Source organism: Lepidochelys olivacea (assembly GCF_965140295.1).
Source record: "Lepidochelys olivacea isolate rLepOli2 genome assembly, chromosome: 24".
NCBI lineage: Eukaryota > Metazoa > Chordata > Testudines > Cheloniidae > Lepidochelys > Lepidochelys olivacea.
Window position 1 is genome coordinate 5181536 of NC_140434.1, and position 20082 is coordinate 5201617.

A 20082-nucleotide genomic window follows, 5' to 3' on the forward strand; every position below is an offset into this window, starting at 1 on the left:
GTCTGGCCCCGCCTCACTCTAACCACTAGTCAATCCTGCCTTCCAGCAGTGAGATGAGAACCCAGGAGTCCTGACTCCCAGTGCCCACCACACTCCAGCTCTAACTGCTAGTCACAGCCTTTTGTTTCCCAGAGTTAAGAACAGAACTCAGGAGTCCTGCACCTGATTGGACTTTGCAGATACTCCTGATTGCGCCTTAACAAACTTACACAAGTACCCTTTCCTCACCCCCGCAGCGTTACAAAGCTGCTCATTGAGGCTTGCTTTGCCCTCGCATTACTCTGAAAGGGGTCAGTACATAGGGTCACTCCAACAGCACACTCGACTGCTTGGCAAGTTAACTGCAGGGCAGCTGCCTCACTTAACATTTCACTGCCCTGCATGAAAGCTCCCATGCCCACTGGCTAATCAGTTGGCCCGGCAGCCCCTCAGCGGTCACATGCCCCCTTCAACCAGGACCTGACTCCAGATCCAAACCACCCTGGAGCTGGCATCTGGATCTGGATCTGCACTTGCAGGCCTGCTGCTCCCTCCACAGATGGGGCAGGTCATGAACCTGGCTCCGAACACCCTCCCAGCCCCCAGGAATGCGGGAAATGCAGCCCCAGAGCCCAGCTTTCTGACTTGAATTCACTGTGAATCCAAACCCATGTGAGCTGCAGCTGCTGAGTTATATGCACGTTGCGGTTCAGCTTTTCTAGGGGGATCAGCAGCCAAAAGACGTGGCTGGGTAAGGGTTTTTCAAACAAGGGCTGAGAGAGGAGGCGGTTCTCCACAGCTGGTTCAGTGGCTCCTTTCTCTGACTGCCCAGCGTGGGAACGAGCTCCGGGCAGAGAAAAGCTGCAGGAGAAAGGCTGAGTTGTGAGGTCTACCAGGCGACTGGGAGTCAGGACTCCTGGGGCCTCGTCCCTGCTCTGTGTAAGGTTTGTTTAGTAGCGGTCGGATCGCAGGAGCCAGTCTGGGAGTCAGGACTCCAGGCTTCCCTTCAAGAGGACAGGACAGAGTGGGGTCTAGTGGCTGGAGCGGGGGACTGGGAGTCAGGACTCCTGGGCTCTGGGGGGCGGGGGGGCGTGTGTTCCACTGCTTGGCGCAAGGGACTGGGAATCAGGACTATTGGGTTCAGTTCAAGGCATCAGGAGAGAGTGTGGTGTAGGGGTTAGAGTGAGGAATGGGGGTGGATGCAGGACTCCTGGGTTCTCTCCCCAGCCCTGGGCGTGGGCTGCGTTCAGTGGTTGAGGCAGGGCGCCAGGAGTCAGTACCTTCGCTTCAATGGGCTTTGGATCAGGTCTGAGTTCTCCCTGCTGTTTGGTGTCCACGAGCGGCTTTAGAAGCTTCGCAAACAAGGCCGAGCATGGACTGGGCAGGCATGAGGCACAAGCTCCTTAGTGCAGGAGATCAAGGTAGGTTAAGCCCCACAGCACCGTGGGAACCAGCCTTTCTGTCTCCTCCAGCCTGTAAAAGGACCCTCACTGTGTGAGATCAGCCCTGGTGGAAGGAGGAGCAAACCTCTAACTCCCACAGAACGAAGCAGGGGCCAGGGAGCCAGGACTCCTGGGTTCTACTCTCAGCTCTGGGATAGGATGGGGTTTCTTGTGATTAGAGCAGGGGTGAGTGGGAGCCAGGACTGCTGGGTTCAATTCAAGCCTTCAGGAGACTGTGTGGTCTAGTGGTTAGAGTGAGGGATTTGGTGTTGGGGGGGCAGGGGCAGGACTCCTGGGTTCTCTCCCCAGTTCTGTAACTTCTGGTTGGAGCAGGAGAGTGGCAATCAGTCTGGATTCATGCGTGCTAGCTCTGGCTGTGTGTGACCTTGAGCAAGGAACATCCCCTCCCTGTACCTCAGTTTCCCTATCTATGGAATGGGGCTAAATCACAGCGGTGCCATAGGGCTCAGTTAAGGTTTGTAAAGTGCAGTGGGCTCCATGGTGAGTGGAGGCTCGAGACGGGCAAATCTATGCAGAATAACGGGCTTTCAGTAGGGCCCATTTCACAGCCAGGGCTTCCCTGGGAGCAGGACACGTGATGGCAGCAGCTGGAGCTCAGGGGGTTAGTGCAAGGTGGCTAGTCCCCTGGCAGGACCTTCAGCCCGCCCCACCACTTTCAGATGCTATGGGTCTCTTTCCCCCTTAGCTTGTGCTTCGCATTGTGGGTGGCCCTGGAGAAAAACCACCCAGTTCTCTGCTGCCTGGAGCCTCGCACAGTCATTTGCACGTGAAACGCTACCGACGCCGCAAGGTGGGAATTTGACACCCGCTGGCGTGTGGGCCTGTGCGAGCTGCCGGCCGATGGGGAATCGGGGCCGCTGTGCCTCCTCTCGGTGCAGGAGGCATTGCATTGCCTTTCAGGGCCAGCCCCGCCTCTGTTGGGCCTGCAGCCCCTGGGGACGATCCAGCTCGGGCTGGAGCTCTTTCTCCGGGCAGCTGGGACGTTCTCCGGCCTCTCCAGCCTCCTGCCCCTCTCTGAATCTCTGGCAGGAGGCCCCTTGTACTCTGCCTCTGTTCTTGGGCAGCAGCCAAGTATCCTTGGTTTCCTCCCCTACAAGTCCACAGCTGCCAGCAAAGGCAACTTGAGGAAGGGAAGAACTTTCAGGACCCTTCAGCAGCTGGGTCTCAATCCCACACAGCCTGGGAGCGGCAGTTTTGAAGGAGGCAGTGTTGCCTAAAGGGTAGGGTGCTGACCTGGCACTCTACAGACCTGGGTTCCATTCCCAGCTCTGCCACTGACCTGCCGTCACGTTGCCTCGCTGTGCCTCAGTTTCCCATCTGTAAAAGCGGGGACAGCGATAGTGACTCACCTTCATGAAGTGCTCTGAGAGCCAGGGCTGAAAAGAGCTGAGCTTGAAATGCAACTCTGGTAATGATCACAGCTGTGCGGGGTCCTTGCGAGGGGGATTTCACCTGTCTCCTTCTAGATCAGCACCCCAGGAGGGGAGTAGGAATGGATGATACTTGCAAGGCCCAATTCCAGTTTTAGAGCCCCCACCCCTCCCCCAGCATGCAAATCTGTTCTGCTCCCATCTGCATAGATGCTGCCCCAGCGTGTGGTTTCTCGGTCACAGGAGATGTTTGCACAAGGAGCTCCCTGTGGCTGGAGGGTGTTGCTTCTTGTCACGCTGACGGTGAGCCCCTGGCCTCGAGGAAGGACAGTGAAAAAGCTGCAACCATGCAGCGACTGTGCAGCCGACCTGCCCTTGCTCACTGAGCAGCAGCTGCGCTGTGCAGGGAGGCAGCCGTCATGCAGCAAGCAGCCCCGTGCAAAACACTGGTGCACCACGTAGCTGTTGTGCAAAAGCTGCCGTGTGCACCGTGCAGAAAGCAACGTGCTTGCAGTAGCCGCTTGTGCCTCATGCAACCATGCACAAAGCGCGGACGCAGGGAGTAGCACCCGGGCACCTTACAACAAGCTGCGGGCATAAAGCAGCCCTGCAATGAGGAGCAGCTGTGCAAGCCGGCTTGTGCACCGTGCATTGGGCAGCCATGGCCCAGACAGTGCTACGGACGCAGTTCCAACAGGCTGACTATAAAGGCGAAATGAGCTCCGTGCAAAGGCCGGTTTCAGTGTCACTTCCCACCCCAGGCTGCAGTCAGAGCGTGTGCCCCGCAGCACTAACCCGTGGATTCTGCCACGTGCCCCGTGGCTGCCCGGCTGCCCGGTTCAGCTTGCTAGCAGCCTGGGGTGCTTCGCGCCTTCTTACCTCCTAGGAGCAAGAGCGGGAAGTCAGGCTCCATGGCCCAGGCCATCCCTGGCCTCTCTGCTGTCTGCCAACAAGGGCCCAGTCGTGATGATGGGGGAGGAGGGGTGGATTGTGACTCGGACCCTCCAGCTAGGGCTGAGAACAAGCAAACTCACTGTGCACAGGCTATCGCCCCCAACCTGGGCTGGGTTTGAACTCGGCACCTAAAGGAGATGGTCAGAATTTAGAAGGGATTGTTAAACCTCCTGCTTTGGGCCTTGAGCTGAGCTCTGGTAGAGATGAGGGCGAGGCCTACGGGTGGCGGGGGAGAGGGCGAATTATCCAGCATCTGCTACTGCAGGGTTTTACAGAGGGTTACCCTTCTGAAATGCAAAAAGAACCCAGCACCCACCCCCTGCGCAAGGCCAGCCCTCCACACCCCGACCCACAACCACAAGGCAACGCCACAGCCCCCCCCTCAACAGCCACGTACAGTAGCTAGAGAGAGCACACGTACAGGTAAGACATCCCACGTGACTTTCTCTCACGCGTGGGGCTCTTGCGTGGTGGCGGGCAGGTAGCTGCTGTATTTTCCCCAGGTTTGATCTGTTATTACTTAAACGGGCCAAGTGGGAACGCTGCAGCACCTTTAGCTGGACACAGCAACTTTTAACCTTCGGCATCCCGGTGTGTTGTGATAATCATGCAAATCTTCAGACTCATGTTAAAAAAAAACCCCGACAGATTAAATTATTTTTCTGGCAACTCGCAAATCCGTTAAAAAACAAAACAAAAACAGCCAGGCCCGTCAAAGACCAGCGAGGTGCTAACCACAGTTTTACACCTTTCCTTGTAACTGGTGCTAGCCACTGTCAGAGGGAGGATCCCGGGCTAGGTGGGCTTTGTGGCTGATCCTTTCTGGTGGCGTCTGGGTTCTGATGATGTTCTGTGTCCCGTCACCCCTTTGACACCACGGTCCATTCCTTTGGGACGGCAGCCCTAAGGACCCTACTGAAATCCACGGGATGACTCCCCACGGACTCCAGTGCAGGTCCGGACATCCCCCTCCACTCGGCTCTGATCTCCACACTGCTTTTGTCAGTTTCCTGCCTGTGGCCGCAGCCAGTGATCCTGCGTGCGTGGCTGGCCCGGACTGGGGCTGGCGCATCGCATCTCCCCGGTCGCTAACCTGCTGTGTGGGAGAAGGCTCTTTCCGGTGGCTGCTGCATTATTTCTCATTTTGCTGTTATTAAATGAAGGGGGAAGCCACAGGAGTGTCGGCCAAGCCTCCCACAGGGCAGCCTGTCACTAGCGCCAGCATAAATCAGCAGGGCCTGATTCTCCAGGACCCTGCGAGCTCATGCTGCCGGTTGCACTGATGCGGAGCGGGTGTGAAATGCTGCCGGATCAGAGGGCTTACGTGTTTCGCTCGCGTTGCACTGGTGTGAAGGAGGGCCCAAGGTGCCGAGCAGTGGCGAGCCAGACCGGCTCTGACGGGAGGGAGAGGGGAATGGGGCTGCATGGCTCTTGGGAATATTCTCCTGGAAGCACCTTGGGCCCAGTTGTGGTTCACACTGCAGCTCCTTTGCACTGCCCGAGAGGTGTGAAGGGACACCCCCCCCCGGGCATTGCTAGCTCCCAGGCTTTCAGCGTGACTCTTGCGATATTTGGTGACTTGCTGCAGACTCCAGTTTCTGGAGTTGCATGAATCCAGCAGACTCCAGATGTGCGTTTAGTAGGAAAAGTAAATTCCTAGCTCTTGTGGTCGCAGAGGAAAGCTTGAAAACGTGACCCATGCAAAAGTCAAATGACAAATAAAAAGAACTCCAGATGTATAAAATCTCATGGGTTTTCTTAAAGCCAGTCTCATGGGTTTTTGGAGGCCTGGCTTATGGGTTGTTTTTTTTAACTCTTGGGGTTGGCAGGATGAATTAGCAGCAGGCCTGAGGTGCTGAGTATGAGTGCAAATAACTGCAAAATATGCAAGCTTTGGAGTAGAAAAGAGTCTCTCTCTGTGAAAAAGTGTTTTGATGGTTCTTGGCTCAGGTCACAAGGACTAGGCTGGTTCAGTTTGCATGGAGGAGCTCTCAGAAGCAGGTTGGTGCTGGGGGGTGATTCAATTGGTAGCACATGCTTCCCCCTGAGTCAGTGGTGAATCACAGCTCCAGCTTCCAGGCACTGTTTTCAGAGATGAAGAGCAAAAGCCCTGACCATTTGTGGTTATAAAAGATTCCCCGGGAGCCTCCTAACCATCTTGTGAAATCATTGCCACACGCCTAAATTCCTAGATTGTTTTTCATTTCCTTTCTTAGACTTTTGGGTGGTGTTCCTGTGCGCTGTTCAGACAGTGGCCACGCTCCAACGCAGCAGTGGCTGCATTTCAGGGGTGGAGACTGTTGTTGTTATTCATTGGTTACTTGTATTGCGGTAGCACCTAGGAGCCCCAGCCATGGAGCAGGACCCCACTGTGCCAGGCGCTGTACAAACACTGAACAAAAAGATGGCCCCTGCTTTGCCCTTGCAGTTTTAGTCTGTGAGACACTTGCAGCTGGACAGTGTATATGTCCTCTTTTCAGAGTAACAGCCGTGTTAGTCTGTATTCGCAAAAAGAAAAGGAGGACTTGTGGCACCTTAGAGACTAACCAATTTATTTGAGCATGAGCTTTCGTGAGCTACAGCTCACTTCATGGGATGCATACTTGCATAATGACTTAGCCACTCCCAGTCTCTATTCAAGCCTAAGTTAATTGTATCCAATTTGCAAATGAATTCCAATTCAGCAGTCTCTTGCTGGAGTCTGGATTTGAAGTTTTACAGACATGAAAGTTGTGATATTACAACAGAAAAACTTCAAATCCAGACTCCAGCAAGAGACTGCTGAATTGGAATTCATTTGCAAATTGGATACAATTAACTTAGGCTTGAATAGAGACTGGGAGTGGCTAAGTCATTATGCAAGTATGCATCCCATGAAGTGAGCTGTAGCTCACGAAAGCTTATGCTCAAATAAATTGGTTAGTCTCTAAGGTGCCACAAGTCCTCTGTCCTCTGTCCAGCAGAGATGCACCCCCCCAATACCCTGGATCCAAAGGCCCCTCACGTTAGTGTCATCTGATCCTAAACCTGTTCTCCTGATCCACAAGATACGATGCTATACAGACCACAGAGTGCTGTGGGATCCCTCAGGCTGAAGGGAGCTATCTAGACCACCCTGCATTTCCACACATGCCGTGGACAGGTACGTTCGGTCTGCTTTTTATTTTGGATGAAATGGCGGAAGGACAAAAAAATACAATCCCCCTGGGAGAAAGAGCACGGGGTGTGTGGGCTGCTCCAGGAGGGTCTGCTCCCGATGAAACCCGCAGTGGCTGCCTCTCTGAAATGTAGAGGGCCGGGACACTGAAGACCAAGGCATATCCTTCCTTACCCACCGGGTTCCTAAGCTATTATCTGTGCATCCATGGTACTTTTACGGCCCCTGTTACTGCCGCATCTAATCTGAGCACCTTGCCGTCTTTTATTGTGAGGTGGTGTTAGCTCCATGTTGCAGATGGGGAACTGAGGCACAGAGAGGCTGAATGCCCCTAAGGTATTTAGGCACCTAACTCCCAATGGGAGTTGGGAGCCTAGATCCCTTTGAGGATTGGCGCGTAAGTGAGATACCCAGCGAGTCTGTGGCAGCCAGGGCATTGAACCGAGGGCTTCCACCGGACCGCCCTGGCGCATGCACTGATGGCTTGGCACCGTGACTATCTGAGGACAGGAAGCGGCTACAGCTCGGTCTTGGAAGCCTGCATGTTCAAGGAGCATTGACGCCACTGAAATAGGGATGTGTGTTTGTACGGCTGCTGGGGGCTCATTAAAAGGTGCAGGGCAGTGGGGGAAACGCTGCTGCCAGCTTCTCCTTTTGTTTCGAGAAGAAGAACAGCAATGACTCAGGCCGGATGTGTCTAACCCAGCCTTGTGCCAGGCGAGCACGGCAGCCGCTCTAGACAGGAAGCCAGGTCGCCTGTCTAAATGCCACCTGCAGTGGATCGCTCTCCCATCTGCGAGCTTTTCCTTCTTGTCACCTGTTGTTGCTCTCCACGGCCTGCAGGTGGTGCAGGTTTTGCTCCGCCTGCCACTGACATGCAGCTACCTCTGGGGCAGGGCGCGGCAGGGGGGGTCTGTGCCCGCTGCAACGATGCATGAGCTTTGCGGTGTCCTTTTTCTTTTCTAAAGGAGGGGAAGCGAAAAATAACTTCCTCCACGGAGACTTTCAGGGGGGATTTTTGCACAAGCGGAAGTGGAGTTAGCAGGACTCGTCCGGGGGGCCAGAATTACGATCTTTAACTGCATGGACAGAGGGATACGTTACTGGCCTTAACTGAGTGAAAGCTGAAGTCTTCTCTCGCCAAAGCAGGCAGAGTCCGGACAGGGGCAGTACGGACTTCCCCGGGCCGGCGCACAAGGCCCCTCAGCTCTCTTCCTTACGCTGCAAGGTGTTTGGGGCGAGGACAGCTGCTTTGGGAGGTGTTTTTACCACCTGCAGCACCGTGGGGCCCTGGCCTCGGGGTGTGACTGCCAGACAGATAATAGATCGCCTCGCTTGGATCGCAAGCTCCTCGCAGCAGGGGCTGTCTCTTTGGTTTGTGTTTGTACAGCGCCTGGCACGGCAATACAGATAATAACCGCGATGGCTGGTTGCTGCCATGCTGGACTTTCTTTAAACCAACAGCCCCAAGGCCCCATCTCAGCTCCCTTCCCCCAATCAAATCACACCCCTGCCCTTTGCAGCCGGTGGGCCTGATCCTGCAAAATGTTGGGCACCTTCCACGTGGCACTTTCCCCTTCTTGGCTCCTATTGCAACCCAAGGCTGGCCTGTTTGAGGTCAGCGGGGACAGGATTGGGCCCCCGCCTGCAGAAGCTGGATGGAGGGAGAAAATAACCCCACAAGCACATACAGGGCCCGATCCTGTGCTTGCTCGCTCCCCTGGCTTTGATATTCCTGATGTACCCTGGGGCACATGAAAGCAGCCCAGGGCCTCGCGCAAAATGGGTGCAAAACGCTACCGGGGTGCCGGTGCCGAGCGCCACCAGGCCGGCATGGTTGCGATGTGCACGGGGATCAGTCACTGCGTGCCGAGCTGGGCAAACAGGGCCCCACTGCACTGAGCTCCTGGCATTTGGCACCTGCTTAGCCTGGGCATCAGTGACAGCACGAGAGGTCAGGCTGGGGGGGGGGGGGGGCTGAGCTGCTCCCGGTGCCCATCAGGAGTAACCCCGCTGATGTCGATGGAGTCACAGTGGAGCAAGTCCAGGATCTGGCCCACGAGGCGCCAGGCAGGGAGGCCTGGGGGAACCGTCCCAGCAGGCGATGCCATGACGCCTGGTCACAAATGAGCCAGGTGGGCACTAAGCCTTATGACTGCGGCCTGCACGTGAAAGCTGGGGAAGCCCACAAGAGCCAGGGTGCCACTGGGTGAGGGGCAGCTGGATTTCTAGACGAGGAGGTGGAATGGGGAAGGACTGACTCGTGATGCATGTCTTTCTCTCCAGCCAGGCCATGCCGCTCGGGGGAAAGGAACTGAGCCTTTCCACTGACCCCAGCAGCTCAACTGGATCCCAACCGGAGCCGCACAGAGCTTCTTCCTGCTCGGCTGCTGCCTGGCTTGGGGTGTGCGTGTCAGTCGCACACCAGCTGTAGCTGGCTCGTTGGGAGGTAAGCGGTAACTATGGCAACGCGAGGAGGGTCCCCAGCAGGCTGAGGAGGGATGCACGTCTGGGAAGGGATTTTCCTCCTCTAGATCGCAGGGAGCAGCCCGTTCCAAGCAGGTTGGTTTCCTCGCGCCGGGAGCTGCAGTAGAGTGAGGTCAGGGAATCCGAGCTAGGAGGGGACCCGGCGGGGGTTGGAGAGAGAGATCTGGGCTCCTCTTGGGTGAGGATGGGGGGCAAGCTGTTAGTACCCAGGTGCCAATCAGGAGCAGGTAAGATGGTGATGTTCTGTATTGGGGGATGACAATGGGGGAAAGAGGGGCTGTTTGGATGGGAGCTTCTAAAGAGAGCAGGCAAAGGGGGGAACCCACAGCTGGCTTTTTCCAAAGGGTTTCCCAGCTGGGGAATTCATGCAGCGAAGAGCATCGGCGCCCGGTTTCCTCCAGGAAAATCCCAGCTGCTAAAACAATGAGGAGCCCAGCGGTAAAACACGCAGGTCCCCAACGGGAGCACCGCTCCCGTTAGCTGTTAATCAGGGAGCGAAACGAGGCACCAGGGACCTTTTGCTAAGCCGGGCTCCATTGTGCATTCTGGCCGCGCCTCTCTAGGCAGCTCACCGGCAGTGCCAGGGTGGGAAATCCAGAGGCCAGACCCGCCGATGTGTTTTACACACCAAGCTCGTGGCGTTCCTCAATCGGCTTGCGTGGCCGCCGGGCCTGATCCCCAGCTGGTGCAAATCGCTGCGCCGCCGTTGACTTCGGTGGAGCCACCTCGGTGAACACCAGCTGGCAACGCCGTCCGTGGGTTGTAAATTCACTCCAAAGGCATGAAATAACACCTGCCCAATGGGGCTGTTCTCAAGAGAGATAAAGGGTTTTCTTCTGTGCTCGGTAATGCAGCAGATGCAGAGGAAAACAGCTGGCATAAATCCACCAACTCCATTGAAGTCACACAAACTGGGCCACTGACTCCAATGGAGTGACACCGATTTACACTGGCTGGGGATCTCTTCCCAAGGTTCCTGTCCCGCAGGGTTCAGTGAGAGGTGTCGAGTGGTGTCTTGGAGCCTGTGGGAATGGAGGGAGGGCAGTGCCGGGGCAGGGCAGGACTGAGAGAATGATACAAATGCAAACTACCCTGAAAGAGTCTCAGCATTGTGAGCCAGATCCTCAGCTGGTGTAAATCAGGGTTGCTGCATTGAGTTCAATTAAGCGATCCTGGTTTGCACCAGCTGAGGATGTGGCCCGTTGACACCAACGGAGCGGTGCCGATTGGCAGCAGCTGGGGATTTGGCCCAGCGCGATTTGTTTTGGGTGAACAGCTGCGTGGGGTGCTGTGCTCAGCCCGGTGCAGGGGGAGGGTTAAGGAGGGACAGTCGGTTGGCGGGACTAACAGAGTGACGACCCAGAGCCCTTTGCGTATCTCTCTTGCTTCTCCATTTTTCACGGAGGTCATCGCTGCCCATTGCACTTGGTTCCAGGGCTGCAGGCGTCAGTAGCTCTTATCGCACTATCTACACAATACTCAGCGCTTTACATACCTGAGCTAATCCCTCCAGTGCATCCCCTGCTGGGGAAACTGAGGCATGGCAGGGGGACGTGATTTGCCCCAAGACCACAGACAGGGAGTTGAAGTAAGAGCCAAGGGGCAGAACTCAGAGGATCCTGGGTCGCTCTCCTGAGCTCAGACCACTACACCACTTTCACCCTCTCCCTCTCCCAAGAAGCTTTGCCTTCTCGTCTGTCGATCACTAGTACTGGAAAAAACCTTCTAGGCTGGGAACATAGGGCCAGAACCCCACCTGGTGTAGAAGGACATAACTCCATTGGCGACACCAGGGCCAGATCCCTAGCGGGTGTAAACAGGCAGCGCTGCATTGGAGTTGATTGGCCTAATATTTATTAGATAGACAATGTAATCTTCATTGGATAGGATGGAGGAGACCACAGATGGAGGGATATGGATAGATAGAGGCATATGGATGCATACAGCTGGATGGATAGATCAAGGGGCATGGATGGAGGGATATGGATGGATAGATACGAATGGATGGATACAGATGGATGAATGGATAGAGGGGCATGGATTGATGGGGATGGATGGATAGAAGGATATGAAGGGAAACAGATCGATGGAAGGTATGGATGGAGGGAGATGGATGGGTGGATGGAGGGGCTTGTTTGGTGATAGATCGATCAGGTAGCTAGGAACCCAGGGGGCTGCTGCCTTCTCTGGGAATCACAGGTCAGCAGCTGGGAATTACCTGCAATGCTCAGACAGGGCGGGGTCTCTCCTCTCCATCTCCGGATGAGAGTGTCTGTAATTCCCCGGGGTGGCTGGCTCCACAGGGTTTGGGATGTGCGCAGCTGGGCGGCTAGCTCTGTGATAAAGAGGGCTGGACAGATCATCTCTTTCTGGCGCTGGTGGGGAAGGTGGGGAGAACCAGAAGAAGAACCCCCTGCTGTCATATTCCATGGGAGGGTGGGCAGGCAGCGAGAAAGCACCAGGCGCTCTTATTCCCAGCCTAGAGACCTGGAAAGAAGCTGCTGTTTCCCACCCGTTGGAAAGATAAAGCCAGGGATAGTGGGGAGGTAGAGAAAAGCCATGCTGATCAGCTGCAGACCCGCAGGTGCCAGCATCAGGCTGCAGCAGATCCACTGATCTGGGAGGAAGGGCAGCCAGGGAGAAGGTGGGAAGGGGAGGAATCTGTCTCTAGGGGGGTGCGATTTCTTCCTGTGCAGAGAGCCCAGGACCCCACTCAGTCCCTCAGTGACTGAAGTGTGTGCACTCATTTTGTGCTGGTCCCTCTTAACCCCAATGTAGCGCATCTGGTGGATAGTGCTACATCACGTAATACCAGTATAGAAGGGCCCCTAGAATTGCGAGTGGGGGGCAGGGTGGAATTAACCCTTTCTGCCAGCAGTTTCTGTCACTGTCACAGGTTCCCTCCCTGCACTGGATCTGAGAGGGATCCAGATGGCAAAACTGGTTCTGGACTTTGAACACCCCAACCTTTTAACTATCTTGAATAATTTTGTATCACCTGCAAATTTTGCCACTTCATTTCCACTCCCTTTTCCAGATCATTTAAGAATATATGGAACAGCACTGGTCCCATTACAGCCCCTTGGGAGGATCCCGCAGTTTACCTCTCTCCATTGTGAAAACTGACCATTTATTCCTACCCTTTGTTTCCCATCTTTCAACCAGTCACTGACCCATGAGAGGACCTACCCTCTTATCCCATAACTGCTTAGTTTGCTTATGAGCCTTTGGTGAGGGACCTTGTCAAAGGCTTTCTGAAAGTCAAAGTACAGTATATCCACTGGATCATCCTTATCCACCAGCTTGTTGACTCTCTCAAAGAATTGTAATAGATTGGTGAGGCATGATTTCCCTGATCGTTCTGTTCTTTATTGTAGTTTCGACCAGTTTGCCCAGTACCAAAGTTAGGCTCGCCAGTCTATAATTGCGAGGAGGGCCCATGAAGCCCATTTTAAAAATTGGCAATATATTCGCTTCTTTCCACTCATCTGGCACAAAGGCTTGTTTCAGAGAAAGGTTACATACCACAGTTAGTAGTTCTGCAATTTCACATTAATACTTATAGAAATAGAAATGAATAATTAATTTCACATTAATGAATACCAGCTGGACCTAGTGGCTTATTGACGTTTAATGACGTTTAATGTAACTCCCCCACATCCTCGTCACGAAAGACGGATGCAAAGAAATAATTTACCTTCTCTGTAATGGCTTTGTCCTGCTTAGGTGTTCCTTTAACACCTTGGTCATCCAGGGGCCCCACTGCCCGTCTGCCAGGCTTTCTGCTTCTGATGTACTTAAAAAAAAAAGGTTTCAGTGTAACAGCCGTGTTAGTCTGTATTCGCAAAAAGAACAGGAGGACTTGTGGCACCTTAGAGACTAACCAATTTATTTGAGCATAAGCTTTCGTGAGCTACAGCTCACGTCATCGGATACATACTGTGGAAAATACAGAAGACGTTTTTATACACACAAACCATGAAAAAATGGGTGATTATCACTACAAAAGGTTTTCTCTCCCCCCACCCCACTCTCCTGCTGGTAATAGCTTATGTAAAGTGATCACTCTCCTTACAATGTGTATGATAATCAAGGTGGGCCATTTCCAGCACAAATCCAGGTTTTCTCCCTCCCCACATACCCCCCACAAAAAACCCAGTCTCCTGTTGGGGCTCTCCTTACAATGTGTATGATAATCAAGGTGGGCTCGTTCACCTGCACATCTACCAATGTGATATGTGCCAGCAATGCCCCTCTGCCATGTACATTGGTCAAACTGGACAGTCTCTACGTGAAAGAATAAATGGACACAAATCAGATGTCAAGAATTATAACATTCATAAACCAGTTGGAGAACACTTCAATCTCTCTGGTCATGCGATTACAGACATGAAAGTTGTGATATTACAACAGAAAAACTTCAAATCCAGACTCCAGCGAGAGACTGCTGAATTGGAATTCATTTGCAAATTGGATACAATTAACTTAGGCTTGAATAGAGACTGGGAGTGGCTAAGTCATTATGCAAGGTAACCTATTTCCCCTTAAAAAGAAAAGAAGTACTTGTGGCACCTTAGAGACTAACCAATTTATTTGAGCATGAGCTTTCGTGAGCTACAGCTCACTTCATCGGATGCATACCGTGGAAACTGCAGAAGACTTTATATATACACAGAGAATATGAAACAATACCTCCTCCCACCCCACTGTCCTGCTGGTAATAGCTTATCTTAGATAAGCTTATCTTAGATAAGATAAGATATCTTAGATAAGCTTATCTTAGATAAGCTATTACCAGCAGGACAGTGGGGTGGGGGGAGAGAAAACCTTTTGTAGTGATAATCACCCATTTTTTCATGGTTTGTGTGTATAAAAACGTCTTCTGTATTTTCCACAGTATGCATCTGATGAAGTGAGCTGTAGCTCACGAAAGCTTATGCTCAAATAAATTGGTTAGTCTCTAAGGTGCCACAAGTCCTCCTTTTGTTTTTATAAAAAAAAAATTCTTACAGTTAGTTTTTGCGTCTAAAGTTGCTTCTCAGATTCCTTCTTGGCCTGCCTTGTACTTTTACACTTAACCAGCTGGAGTTCATGCACCCTCCTATTAGCCTCACTGGGATTTGACATCCACATTTTAAGGGGGGCCTTTCTGCCTCCAATGGCCTCTGTTAGTCAGCTGTTTCGCCGTGGTTACATGGCATTCGTTTGGCCCTCTTACTGTCTGTTCTGATTCAGGGGGACGCGCCTCTGTTATGGTGGTTTTAAGGAGGCCTCATGCTGCTTGCAGGCATTTAACCCTAAAGCCAGCTCCACACAGGTCAGGGAAGCCATCTGTGTATGGGGGATTTTGAGGGGGCTTCTTCCACCCACTTTAAGGCCCCTGTGGATGCCGGAGGGGTCCTACCATCACTGAGGACCAAGCTCCACCCCCCTCCCCCCGCCATCACTCTCCATTTGTGGCTTTGCACCAGCGCAGAACAATGGGAATAATTTAAACCTCCCTGGGGCCTTGTTTCTCAGCCAACGGCTCCAGGGCAGAGTAACCTAGTTTCTGTGTCACAAGGAGCTTTCTGTCCCGGCCGAATAGCAAATGCGGGGGTCCCCCCCTCCTTCCCAGCGTTCAGACAATGCGCTCAACCACACACATCCCTGCGATCGGCTCCTCAAAGGGGAAAGCTGGCCCATAGCCGTTCTCATGTCAAAGCCAGCTAGGGCTATATGCCCCTTTCCTGGAACCTCTCCTCAGAGCTCAGGGCCTAACTAGCTGCTAGCAGTCGGCTAAGGCAGGCGAGCAAGGTGCCTAACAGGCCTTGATCCTCAGTCATTTCCTTCTGATCAGTGAAGAGCATTTCCCATTAGGGGCAACAAAAGGCTGAGCAATGTAGTGTATCAGAATGAGGTAGTATCCCTTTAAATAGTGTGTGAGCCCCACAGTGGCGCTCATCGTGTTCTGTGCTCTAGAAGCCAGCTGGTTTGCAAAACTATTTAAAGGGACACGAACCTGTTCTGATACATCACATGCAGAAGGGGCGCAGCCCTCTTGTTCCTGCTCTGGACGGATGATCTGAGGTGGAAGCATCAGGCCGTTCCCTGCAGACCGATGCCGTGGAGGGACATTGCATCAGGGAAATGGCTTGGATCTATAGCACCATGGGGAAATGGCGGGGTGGAGGATGAAGGTGCAGTGCTGTGCCTTCATGGCTAAGGGAGAACAGGGATGGATAAAGATGAACAAACAGCTGCCAGCTATGATAATAATGCTGAGTGTACTTTGCAAGTGGGAGTTCTTTTCATGCAAGGATCTAAAAGTGTCGCCTAAGGGTGAGAATTCTGCTCCATTTTGTTAGGGGAAACCGAGGCACTAAGCGTTTTTAATGTGGTCTAGTGCTTGGAGCAGAGGATTGGGAATCAGGACTCCTCACTTTCCTTGTGGTTAGAGCACGGAGGATGGGTGTAAGGGATCCTGGGTTGTAGCTTTTGCTCTGGGAAGGGAGTGGGGTCTAGTGGTTACAGCAGTGAGCTGGGATTCAAGACTCCAGGATTCTACCTCTGCCTCTGGAAAGGCATGAAAATCAGGACTCCTGGGTTCCATCCCCACCTCTGCCACTGACTCACTGTATCACCTTGGCCAAGTCCCCACCTTTATCCAGGTACATGCGCGTAACACCAGTGGAAAAGAGTTCAAATGGGTGGAATGAAAGTTAACGATAGCTTGCAGCTGTGTTGGCTGGGATTGGTTTGATCCTGAGTGTAGCTTGCACCAGTCTCCCAAGACAAGGACGATGAGCGTGTGCTGCCAAAAGATAAGGAGTGAAATCCTGGCCGCCTTGAAGTCAGTGGGAGTTTTGGAATGGCGCCAGAATCCCACCCGGGGTGTCTCCCAACCTGAATGTTCTCAGAACAAACCAGACTTTTTGCACCTTTCCCACCAAAAACCACCGAGTCTTGTTAAAAGGCCCTTACGGGATTTGAATAGCCTAATGCTGGCTTCCTGGAACCTGCTCTCTGCCTCCATTTCCCCGCCTGTGCATTGCAATGCTAATACGTGTCTCCCACACACAGCTGTTGAGAAACTTGCTGACTTTGTGGAAAGGGCTCTGAGGCTCTGAAATGACAGAGGCCAGAGAATGGCCAGGGATCGTTATGGGTGTTGGGAAAGTAATGATGCTTTACAGCTTCTAACTGAGGGCTCAGCCCTTTTGAGAGGTTGGATGATCCCCATTTTACTCCTGGGGAAACTGAGGCATGGAGAGGTGACATGACTATCCCCGGGCCACATGGCAGCAGAGTGGCCAAGCCAGGCAAAGAACCTAGGATTCCTGCCTTTCACTCCTGTATCTTAACCACAATGTTATGCTTATTATGCAAGAAAAGCCATGTTCCGGGTGTGTTTTGCTAGACCAAGATGGTTCTTCCCATGGGTCTCAAGAGAGAGGGCCTGGTTCTCATTTAAACTGGCTATTACTAGTAAAAAATCTGTGTATAGAGGAGACCTAAGACCTGAAAACCAAAATATTTCAAGTTGGAAATGTTCATAGAATCATAGAATATCAGGGTTGGAAGGGACCTCAGGAGGTCATCTAGTCCAACCCTCTGCTCAAAGCAGGACCGATCCCCAATTAAATCATCCCAGCCAGGGCTTTGTCAAGCCTGACCTTAAAAACTTCTAAGGAAGGAGATTCCACCACCTCCCTAGGTAATGCATTCCAGTGTTTCACCCTCCTAGTGAAAAAGTTTTTCCTAATATCCAACCTAAACATCCCCCACTGCAACTTGAGACCATTACTCCTTGTCATGTCATCTTCTACCACTGAGAACAGTCTAGAGCCATCCTCTTTGGAACCACCTCTCAGGTAGTTGAAAGCAGCTATCAAATCTCCCCTCATTCTTCTCTTCCGTAGACTAAACATCCCCAGTTCCCTCAGCCTCTCCTCATAAGTCATGTGTTCTAGACCCCTAATCATTTTTGTTGCCCTCTGCTGGACTCTTTCCAATTTTTCCACATCCTTCTTGTAGTGTGGGGCCCAAAACTGGACACAGTACTCCAGATGAGGCCTCACCAATGTTGAATAGAGGGGAACGATCACGTCCTTCGATCTGCTGGCAATGCCCCTACTTATACATCCCAAAATGCCATTGGCCTTCTTGGCAACAAGGGCACACCGTTGACTCATATCCAGCTTCTCGTCCACTGGAACCCCTAGGTCCTTTTCTGCAGAACTGCTGCCGAGCCATTCGGTCCCTAGTCTGTAGCAGCGCATTGGATTCTTCCATCCTAAGTGCAGGACTCTGCACTTGTCCTTGTTGAACCTCATCAGATTTCTTTTGGCCCAATCCTCCAATTTGTCTAGGTCCCTCTGTATCCTATCCCTACCCTCCAGCGTATCTACCTCTCCTCCCAGTTTAGTGTCATCTGCAAACTTGCTGAGGGTGCAATCCACACCATCCTCCAGATAATTTATGAAGATATTGAACAAAACCGGCCTCAGGACCGACCCTTGGGGCACTCCACTTGATACCGGCTGCCAACTGGACATGGAGCCATTGATCACTACCCGTTGAGCCCGACAATCTAGCCAGCTTTCTATCCACCTTATAGTGCATTCATCCAGCCCATACTTCTTTAACTTGCTGGCAAGAATACTGTGGCAGACAGTGTCAAAAGCTTTGCTAAAGTCAAGGAACAACACGTTCACTGCTTTCCCTTCATCCACAGAACCAGTTATCTCATCACAGAAGGCAATTAGATTAGTCAGGCATGACTTGCCCATGGTGACTCCATGCTGACTGTTCCTGATCACTTTCCTCTCCTCTAAGTGCTTCAGAATTGATTCCTTGAGGACCTACTCCATGATTTTTCCAGGGGCAGAGGTGAGGCTGACTGGCCTGTAGTTCCCAGATCCTCCTTCTCCCCTTTTTTAAAGATGGGCACTACATTAGCCTTTTTCCAGTCGTCCGGGACCTCCCCCGATCGCCATGAGTTTTCAAAGATAATGGCCAATGACTCTGCAATCACACCAGGGCCAGGGGCTCCCATGATAAACCCCCTCCCCTCTCCAAGAGGGGAGGGACACTGTGATGCATCATGGGAGATGTAGTCCAACCAGGAAGCCTGGCCTATAAAGGAGAGTGGGAGCATGCAGCAGCTGGACTACAACCCCCATGAGGTGCCACAGCAGCGTTTCCAAATCAGCATTTTTCAGGATTTAAATTTCTGTTGAAAATGTATTCTCTCCCCGGCCCCCGCCCCGTGGGGAAAAACATTCCCAATTGTTTTCATTCTGCTCTAGCAAAGGAGCCTTAGTGCCAATAAGAATCAGGCCCAGAACTGGTCTCGATCGAACAGGCATGCCAAGGCTGCACCCGCGGGCTGTGGGTGGAGGTGTTAGCTGGCCACACCCGCTGCTGGGCAGGTGTCCAACCCGTGATTTGTTTCTACAGGGTGTTTTCCACCCTTCTGCTCTCCAGCCCTTTGTTCCAGTTTCTTCTTCCTGTTTAATTTGCAGCTGATGACAGATCCAGCTGTTGCAGCACACGCCTCAGCTGGATCAGCTGGGCAAATAGACAGGTTCACTCCAAATCACTCCCACACACCTGGGTGCTCTCCCAGGGCCCCCAGGTACAGCAGACGCTCTGTAGATATCTGCGGAAGCTCTGCAAAGGAGCTCTGATCAGGGTAACAGTGGGGCACTGCTGGGCAGGGCGAGATCCGGCTGGCCTGAGCAGTCTCTGCCTCCTCCGTCACAGACCGAGCACCCAGATCAGTGCAGCTGACTCGTTGAAACCCAGTTCTTGGGGAAGGGGCGGTTCCATTTTATGACTTCTCGCAGCACACCAGCAATGGCTGAGTGGAAAGGAAGTGAGGTCTGGGAGCCAGGACTCCTGGGTCTTGTTCCCAGCTCCGGGGAGAATGTGATCTAGCGGTTAGAGTGGATGAGGACTCCTGACTTCTGTGCCCTGGTCTGGGGAGGCATGCTTAGACGAGCAACAGAAAGTCGGGACAACTGGGTTCTCTTCCAGTCTCTGGGAGAGTCTTGTCTAGTGGTTAGAGTTTGGAGGACCAGTAGCCTGGTCACCTGGGTTCTATACCCAGCTCCTCTTTTGACTCTCTGTGTGACGTTGAGCAGATGGAGGCGCGGCTCTGTGCCTCAGTTTCCCTATCTGTAAAATGGAGCTAATAATCCCTGCCTCGAGAACTGCTGAGGGTTGTAGGCAGCAGCAAACCCCCTGGTACAGCTCTCCATGGGCTCAGCACGCTCCTGGTAAAGGCTTTGGGTGGGAGATGAGTTACACTCCAAAGGTGCTTAGACAGACAGCTTGTAAATAACAGTCTACTGGAAAGTGCCTGGTGGAGAATTGGGAGGGGCCAGGGCTTATGCGCTGGCCTGTTAGTGTTAGTACAATGGTTGTAATTAACCATAAATACTTACGGATAGCGCGTCTCCGAGCCTCGCAGTAGTCGGCTCACCCAGGGTGAGGGATTTTGTTACTTTGGATGGGCGAGGAACATTTTCCATCATGTCTAAGGCCAGGTCTGCCCCAGGGGCTGCTGCCGGCACAGCTCTGTCGGTCAGGGGCATGAAGAGGTGAGATCCCTGACCAGCAGGAGCCGATAGAGGAGATGCAGCTAGACCAGCCCAACTGCACTTTGCACTGGGATAGCTTATTTTGC

The 20082-nt window shown here is 52.8% G+C and overlaps 1 protein-coding gene across 3 annotated transcripts in view; it reads left to right on the forward strand.

The window, feature by feature from the left end:
* The first annotated feature begins 751 nt into the window (after positions 1–751).
* Positions 752–20082, forward strand: part of SEMA4A (semaphorin 4A) — a 43705-nt gene continuing 24374 nt past the window's right edge. The window contains exons 1-2 of one of the 3 annotated variants that reach the window (XM_084613727.1): positions 752–923; positions 9210–9372. The gene's annotated coding sequence lies outside the window, so the exon portion shown is untranslated. The other 2 variants (XM_084613728.1, XM_084613729.1) reach the window with 2 other exon arrangements.